This window comes from Tachypleus tridentatus, chromosome 9 (assembly GCF_004210375.1).
Source record: "Tachypleus tridentatus isolate NWPU-2018 chromosome 9, ASM421037v1, whole genome shotgun sequence".
NCBI lineage: Eukaryota > Metazoa > Arthropoda > Merostomata > Xiphosura > Limulidae > Tachypleus > Tachypleus tridentatus.
This window is the reverse complement of record NC_134833.1, coordinates 168,566,458-168,576,584: the sequence shown is the minus strand read 5'-3', so window position 1 is coordinate 168,576,584 and position 10,127 is coordinate 168,566,458.

Sequence of the window (10,127 nt, the reverse complement as noted above, 5' to 3'; positions counted from 1 at the left end):
TTTCTACAAAGTTTTAAACTTCTGATTCCACAGAATGTGTAGAATACTTTCATCTATATAATACATAAACAACTCTAACAAGTATTAATATACGTTAGTTTTCTGTAAATATGATTTATCCTAAACTCAGGCTTAAGTATCTAATGAAAGATTTAATAATTACATGAAGAATAAATATAATATTGAACAATTTTTAAACTGTACTATAATACACCAAGATTTAGAGAACTACAGTATTGAGAAATAAAAAGATTTTACTTTACTAATAGCTTATTTTGAACATACACTTCTGGAATCCATCTAATAATTTTGTATATAATAGTTAATTTACTTTGTTATCTCCAATTATTTTATGTCACTCTCATGATGGAGATTTAGAAATGTAAACACTAATACTATTGTGTCAGAAAACTGACCCTACCTTCTGTAAAACTGTTATGTTCCTTGCATCAATTTCAACATGAACAATAGTGAGGTGGCGGTAAGTATACTCTAGAGCTAGCCAGTGTTGACCAGTAGTTTTGTTTATCAGGATTGAATCTCTGTGGGGTGTACCATAAAACCGAAGCAAGAATGAACCATTCTTCCCAGCTTTAAGTTTCTTCTGTTACATAAATCATTAAGTATATAAAACAACTTTTGCATGAAAATATCTGAAGTAGTCAAAATTTTAAAACACATTTCTTAATAATTTCAATAATTATATTAATTTGCAACATTTAAATAACATTATTGTTTGCATGTTACACAGTGGTTTACTTCCTTATTAAGTCAACACAATACTGAAACCTCTTGCAAAATAGCTGTAGTTTGAACTAAAATCATGTCTTGAATCCAAACAATAAAGTTACAAGTATCAATCTGATTATTATCATTACAACATTTGTCTTTCAATTTCACTTTTAAAACAAATTTGCACAATTCAAAGTTTGTAATGTTCTTATTCTCAAAACATGAATAGTAAATATACACATACACATCAAAGAACAGTTGTGATAAAAAGTTGTTTCTTGTGACAAAATAATGTATAAAATCTCTACTTTCTTACCATAACCCAGATTTCTTTGTTGCAGGCCTGACATAAAATCACCTATCTACCAATTGTTGAGAGGTGTGAATGTATTTCAGGGGTAAGTATCTATTTCAATTTAACTTTAATTCTAAAAATGTAAAATTAAAACCAGGTAGACTTATCTATGGAATACTAAAACTATCAACAGAGAGAGTCACAACAGTTCACCATAAGTTGGACTTCTCAGTACTAGACAATAATAAATAAAAGAAGTGGACAACAATAATCCAGAACCAGAGTAAAAAATCAATGGACTGAAACAGACGAGCCTAATAATAATTTGGATATAAATGACACTAGAAATGAAAAATGCTAATTATAGCAGGTTACACTGCTATCCTAAACACCCTTTAAATAATATATAATGGAAGAGCCATGGTATGCATGTATATATGCAGCCACACACATTCTCAAGTGTTGTCCCATGTGGTGAAGTAAGAGACATTCATGGTCAGTGTACTGTCCTGTACTGGAAGATTTTCAGAAGAGAATACCAATAGTAGTAACCATGAATTGGACACACTTCTGAATTAAAATTAAAACCACCTTCATCTGGAAAGAATGGAAAAGACACAAAACTGACTTATTGAGTTGACACAAAATGTGTAAAGACTCAAGAATGAGCTTCATAACTCTGGGACAATACAAGGGGAACATTAAATACAGTTTTAAATTGTACCATTCCTCCATCTTCATTGTAGCTGTGAGACAATGTATAGGGAGTAGTTGTTCTTGATCTGTTGGACAGGATAAGGTGCAAAAATGTCCACTGAAGAATCACTGGCCACCAGATGGCATCCTCTGTTCACTTCTAAAGAGGCGTTATTTTCTCTTGAAGCACCAAAGTATTGGGTTGAGGAATAATCGTGAGCATTTTTTCAAGTTAAAAAAATATATTCATAAATGAAACGCTTTCGCAAAATATTTCATGTCATTTGGTAGATAATTTTTTGCTCTAATAGATGGTGTGTTTGATTTTCATATGTCTTTAATTTTTTGCTTTCATTTTCAGCTCATTAAATGGAATGTCAAGTGGACAAATCGAGCATTTTCGACACCATCTGCTTTTTCGCATTTAATTTCTTGCAATTTCGTTTAAAACAATGCATACTATATACCTAGGTATCACATGAAATAAAGTATCATAATAAATGTTTTGGGTGTAATGTGTTCAGGCATTGAAGTATTGTATAGTCTTGCATGTAATGCTTGAATGAAATTATTTAAAAACGCTCACAAATTATTCCTCTACCTAATAGTTAGTGGAGTTTTGTTTAAAGTAATAAGTCTCATATTCCAAAGGAGAAACTTCATAAATAAATAACTCCTTGATCCTAGATGTTTTAAAGGGGTGTTGGTGAGAAAGGGAGTATAATTATACCTGGGTTACCATGAGCAACAGAAGTAGGGGGACCAGGTGGTACTTATCCAAGTAATAGACGACAAGCCACATACTAGGAATTAGGAATTCCATTTCATTTAAAGAAACATAGCAAACAGAACTATAAATTCAAAGAGAAATCAATATAATGTAAATAAACTGTATTCAGATTTGTATTCTCAAGACAACTGGTATAGATATTAAAACTTTAATTAAAATAAAGTACAGAACAATGTTTCAACCTTCTGAGGTTGTCTTCAGGTTAACAAAGAGAGTTTACAGTACAAAAACAAGCACATCAAATGGCTCAAGGTTCTAACATACTGATATGAACTGTTGTTTACCAAGGAATCCAATAACCAGAGATAAAATGATATATAATAGGTTTAGTTACTGTTATGTGCTCCATGAGAGTGGATATGAAGCTGGATTCCATAGAGAAGCAAAACCCCGTTGAAGATGTTACCTGAGAGTGTGCCCAGATGAAATTTGTAAATTAAAACCATCATCAATAAAAGAGGAAAGTTATCTTTGGCATAAATGTGGAAAAAGAAAGAGTTTATATATAAGACTAAATGGCTTCCTAATCCTTCCAACGGCTGAAGTGTTCCTTGGGCTATACTGTGCTAAATACTGGGTTTGTACCAAACAGGATTTACTAGATCAGGATGATTTATGCAAGAAATGTAGTTAGCTTGAAACAAAAAGCAGCTGTATCTAATAGACTAATTTTATGAAAATGGTCAGAATAAGCTATTCATCCAAGAAAATGATAAAATCAAAGATGGTTTTTGGCAAAAAACCATGTGAAGCTGCTGTTATAACAAGAGAAAACATATGGAGTGCAAATAACAAAAGAGAAAGCGATAGAAGCTGCAGTTATAACAAAGAGAAAATGTAGAGCTAAGCGATAACAATAGAAAAACGATGGAGCTACAGTTGTAACAAAACGTCGGGCCTACACAGCGATAACAAAGAGAAAGCATAGGGCTTCTGGCTATACAAAGAGAAATATATAGACTGCAGCTATAACAAAGAAAACGATGGAGCTAGTTATAACAAAGAAAAACATGTGGAGCTGCAAAACAAAACAAGAAAATGCATGGGACTGCAGCTATAACAAAGAGAAAATAATGGGGCTACCGGTTATAACAAAGGAATGTGGAGCTACTTTCAGAAAACATAGTGCGGTGCGCAAAAGGTGTGGACTGCATTATAACAAAGAGAAAACATGTGGAGCTACAGTTATAACAAGAGAAAAAACTGTGTGGAGCTGCAGTTATAACAGAGAAAACGATGGGAGCTACAGCATAACAAAGAGAGAAAACATGTGGAATACAGCTATAACAAAGCATATGGAGCTACAGTTATAACTAAAGAGAAAACAATGGACTCGGATTATATAACAAAGAGAAACTTCATATAGACTTGCAGTTATAACAAGAAAAGCGATGGAGCTACAGCTATATAAAAAGAAAACTCCTATGGAACTACAGTTATAACTCAAAGAGAAAAAACGATAATAGACACCCAGTTATAACGAGAAGGCAATGTGGAACTCTGGTTATAACAAAAAAAAACGATGTGGAGCTGCAGCTATAACAAGAAGAAAACGCGATGGAGCTGCAGTTATAACAGAGAAAACGAATGGAGTTACAGCTATAACAAAGAAAAACCTAATGGAGCTGCAGTTATAACAGAGAAACGTGTGGAGCTCAGTTATAACAAAAAACGTGATGTGGAGCTGCAACTATATCAAGAAGAAAAACGATGTGGAGCTACAGCTATAACTAAAGAGAAAACCTAATGGAGCTGCAGTTATAACAAAGAGAAACCTGTAGACTGCAGTTATAACAGAGAAAACGATGTGAAGCTACAGTTATAACAACATAGAAAAACGATGTGGATGCAGCTATAACAAAGAGAAAACGTGTTGGAGCTGCAGCTATAATAAAGAGAACCTAATGGAGCTACAGTTATAACAAAGAGAAACACGTGGAGCTGGCTATAACAAAGAAAAAACAGTATGGAGACTGCAGCTATAACAAAGAAATTTTATGGAGCTACAGCTATAACAAAGAGAAAACGTGTGAGGCTGCAGCTATAACAAAGAGAAAACCTGTAGACTGCAGCTATAACAAAGAGAGGGCAATAAAATAATAAAGCTACTCCTGAGAGGCAAAAATCAATAACATCATGACATGAATAGGATAAACATGATGTATATATATATACATTCCAGTTGCACCTGATGTCAGGATAAACGTTTATAGCAACAGAATAACTTCCGTTTGAAATGAGGTGTCTCTCTAATATCCTGGTCTATTTGTAATCACTGAGTGGTGTGAAAAAACTGGAGAAGGAAGAGAAAACAATTTCAACTTTTCCATTTTCAAGGACATGTCATGTAAGAACACTATACATGGTGGCAGGTTATGTTAGAACACTACTTTAATTATAGTATTACATTCACTTGGTGGGAGGTTATGTTAGAACACTACTTTATTACAGTATAACAGTTCATGTGGTGGGAGGTTATGTTAGTACACTGATTATAATTATTACAGTTCACTTGGTGGAAGGTTATGTTTGGACATTGATTACAGCATTACAGTTCAGGTGGTGGGGTTATGTTAGAACACAAATTATAGTATTACAGTTCACTTGGTGGAAGGTTATGTTAGAAAAACTACTTTATTACAATTCGCGTGTGGTGGCAGGTTCATGGTAATAGTTGTTTCACTAACACTAAAATAATTTTATTACATTAAAACACTATTATAGTATTACAGTTCATGTGGTGGCAGGTTATGTGATAACAGTGGTTTCACTAATAATAAAATCATCCAGTTTATTACATTTAGAATACCACTTTAATTATAGTATTACAGTTCACGTGGTGGGAGATTATGTGACAACAGTGGTTTTACAAATATATTAAACTAACTGACTCACTAACACTTAAAATGCCTTCTAGTACTAACTCAACCATAAATGGATAAAGAACAAAAAATCTGGGAACTGCAAGGGGTTGTAGGAGGGTTGAAACACAGAAGTAGCAGGTGAAGTTGGAATAAATGGGAAGCTTATAAGGATATAGAATTATAGAGATAACAAATTCAACTTGGACCTTCAATGAGTTGGGAAAAGCTCCCAAACACCATTACACATAAATAGAAGGTTTCATGCACAAGTTGTGCACAGATAACTCAGTAAACTTAAGGAAGAACCATAACCTAATCAGAAGGTCCCAACAGCATAAACTATCTGTGAAGAGCTAAGTCAAAATAGTGTTGTGCCATTGTATTAAACAGAAGACTGTGACATGATTTAAAACCTTTCAAGAGACAATTATCTATCCATTATTGATAACTGTGGAAAATATCTATGATACAGGAATCCTCGTGAAAAATTCACCGATTCATTACAACTCAAACCCCACAATAAAACAACAGATTCTAAATGTTTGAAATCAAAATAAGGTAAGAAAGATCTATGAAATGCATAACTATGATCTTTAGTCATACACGACAGATGAAGCATAGTAACCAAGGTTGATTCCCAAAATACCAGGTGATGGAGGGCATGAAATATTGGTCCATAGGTTATTAAATACCAGGTGATGGAGGGAACATGAAATATTGGTCCATAGGTTATTAAATACCAGGTGATGGAGGGAACAGAAATATTGGTCCATAGGTTTATTAAACACCAGGTGATGGAGGGAACATGAAATATTAGTCCATAGGTTATTCAACAAGAAGGAAGTTCAAATTCATTCACAGGAGATAAGGATAAGACAGCATAAACCTGATTAACTAATGCCACAAGGTTTGGATAAATCACTTGATATCACACTTGAAATGAAAGCATATTCAGGTGGGGAATTGACTGTCCAAATTCTTGTATCCTCTCTGTCAGACACCCAGGGCAGACTGGGGATATTCCCTGTGAGTTGGTGAGGTTGCAGGAACATGGATATTTCTTATTGAATAATTGTTAGCGTGTTCATGGCGATAACTAAGTACTGAACTTAGTAGTGGTGGTTGAGAAACCTGTAGCAACAGTAATTGTAACTACCTGAAACTGTGAATGCATGGTTACAGTTCCAAACCAAACAAAAGAACGTTGGAGAAAGCAACTTTTCACACTTTAACAATGTGAATTAAAGAATTATTAAAACAGGGTCTGTGGTATAAAGGATAACATCAACAAATGTTGCCACAAAACGAATATCTGTACTGCCAATTGAAAAAATGGTTAACAAGTGTAAATGTGAAGAAGATGCTGGAATGCGTTAAGGGTTGTGTTACTCTCTATTGATGGGAAACTACTGCGTAATCATTAACATGTGGATAAGTTGTAAGTGAAAGACTAGTGCTTAGGATTTTGAAAATTTGCCTCAAAGAGGGCAGTATTCATTGAAAAAAGTTATTATGTGAGGGTAAGATACTATCTAAAATAAAATATCTACTACTATATTTTATCCTACACTAAAGTGTAGCTTGGCATACATCATCTCCATTACAGAGACCAGGTGGTTCAGAAGATATCTGTTATTGCTGTATTATATCTTATGTTAAAGTTTTAGCTAAAGTCTTACTTTACATATATCATCTTCAATACAAAGTTATTATGTTTGTTTGTAACATATTTACTATAACCTAATGTGTATCTTCACATACTCACATCATCTTTGTTCCAGAGATCAAGTGGTTGATTTTTCAAAACAACTGAAATTGAAAAGCAACTATTTTTTAAATCTGAAAAAAAAAACTTATTAGCTTTCTGTTGTATCCATAAACAGACATTTTAACCTAATATTTTAATAAAAGACATTAAATTTCTGTTAATCTACTTAAATATTATATATTCACAAGATTCACAAAACGTGTCAAGTTATATATTAGTTTTGAACTTATTCAGAACACATCTTAATTTGTATAACATATTAGAAATCAATACAAACATTCAACATTACAGTACTAAGTTCACTTTTTTGCTGCATCTATATTATTGTATAATTTCTTATGTAAAACAGATGTAATATCTATATGATTACAGAATTAGACTCTGTAACAATCTGTTGTCAAACTTTGATGTACAACTTACGTCTCAGGAGGTACTTCACAACGACTGTTTTGATAAAAATGCTCTATAACCGATCCCTGCTTTATCACATTCTGTTCCATCACCTTCAATTAAATCTTTGGACAAAATTAAGTAATCAGATGCTCCTCTCTAAAAAATGTTTAAGAATACTTTATAACAAACAAGTGTAAATCCTTTCCTGCTACATGGATTAAACTAACATCATAAACTTCAATCCTTTAAAGATTTAGAGAGTCACTATGTAGCCTGATTTATCCATTATTTTTTTAGACACTGTTTTCTAAACTAAAACCTATGAATATATACAGATGTTAAATACTTCATGCAGTTCTGTTATGTACAAAATGTTCTACGAACAGAAACACAAGACCTCTCCAGATGTCATCTAAAATACAATAACAATTCAATTTTATGTTTCTCAAACAGAAAAAGAACAAAACACTGTAATAAATATAAGTAATTTTATTTTAAGAGTTAAGTATTAATAAAATCAGGTGTAATTCATTATTTCACCAAGTCCATATATAGTTTCATTTTTTAAATAAGCATTAATTTATTATAGCCCTGGAATTTTTATGTAAAATATAAATTGTCAAAACTTGAGTTTTTGACAAACATCTGTATACCATTATAAAGTCTGTTAAATACCTTAGAAAAAATTTGCATATGGCTTTAACACAGTCTTTGGTAAGTTCAAAATATATATTTCTGTAATAAACAATATACACATTTTTCTCTCTCAGTTTTCCCCTAGGTGGCACAGTAGTGTCACAATGGTAGAAACCTGGTTTGATACCTGTGGTGGTAGGCAGGACAGCCTACTGTGCAGCTTTATGCTTAATTTCAATCAAACACACAAACCCTCCAGTTTCCAGGAACTTCCAACCAAAACATTTCATGTTTCTAGGTTGAACCATAATTGTGGAAAAAATAATAATGCTTAGTATATACTGGGATTCTGGTATTTTACCACAATCAACAGTTCATATTTTTTTATAGTTGTTTTCTATCTTCCACTTAATTATATAATGCAGAGACATTATAGTTTTAATTCAATAGACTTTCATAGTTTCACCTACTAGTTAAAAGCTTATATGGATTCTAATTTATCAGCAATAAAACAAACCTATATTTACCAAATTATATTTCCCTTCTTGGTTGAATTGTTATTAAATATTCTAATACTGATTCCTATTCACAATAACACAAACTAATGTTATTGATAAAATACCATAATTTAAATACATTTACTGAATATATTTCAGTTATTTTATAAAACAATTTTTGGGTTCTAAAATAAAACTCACAATCAATCAGTGTAGTGACCACTAAATGTATAAAACATTTCTGAAATAGTTTACAACACAAGTTATAAGTAAATATTGATTTCTCAAGCTAGAAAACAACCTTTTGCATTTGTAAATTGTCATGAAAGAGAAAACACACCACTATTTTAGTATTACAAGTTTAGACCTATTTATGAAATATCAGTTATGGTAAATCACATTACGTTCAGTTTAATGGAACTCTCAATGTTTGAAAATGACAAGGGGCTGGAACATGTGGACTTTAAACAAGACACCACTATGGAATTGTCAGGTTCTTTACATAATAGAAGCAGATTATGAAGCATTGCCTTTGGAAGAGCAAGAAGGTCTAAAACAATGTAAACCTTGCCATCCATGAGTAGATCCTGAAACTCTAATTGTTGGTGCAGGCACTTCATCCCTGAAGCAAGATATTTGTAAAGAGATGGAAATCTGAATTAGTGGGTAGTATCTGAATCTATATCTTAGTAGCATCCCAACAACAACTCTTCAAGTTGAAAAAAATGAACCTAAGGAAATGGGTGAATCCATGTTTATGATCTCTTGGTCATATAAAGACCATTAAAAAAAATCACTTGTGCTCTTTATTGCAAAGGAATGAGAGTTCAAGTGAGCCCACATTCCCATAAGAGACAGGTTTCTTATTCCACTGCATGGAGCAGAATGTAAATTAAATGAGGCAAACTGAGAAACATGACAATAAATAAAATGCACTTGGAATAATGACAAGCTGAATTGGGCAAGAATAGATGTCTCAATTCTGAGAATGAAACCTGCCTGATGATTTCTCAAAGTAGAGATTTGGGTGTGTCATTCTGACAATTAACAAGATGGTCCCATTGGTAACCAGTCATCTGTATGGAATGGTGTGTGCAGCAGCGATAGAGAAGAGGTGACAAGTAGATTTAGTAGAACTGATGTAAAGTCCATACTAGCCCAAAAGTAAAATTCCCCAACTGCAGTATCTCATTTCTGTGGCCAAAATACCTATGATGATGGGATTCCATCAATATGGCAGTGTGCAAAAGAAGCCAACTACAGAACTTGGGCACTTATAATACCAGTAAAAGAGCGTCAACTCCTGATTGAAAATTAGGAATTTGTGAATCTTGGAAAAGTGGGGTTTGATATGGATGAAGAGAGATCAATAATTGGACACCAATCTGCTTTGTTCTTAGGCCTAACAACTAATAGGAATAAAACCCCAGAAAAAAAATATCACAATTCTCTTATT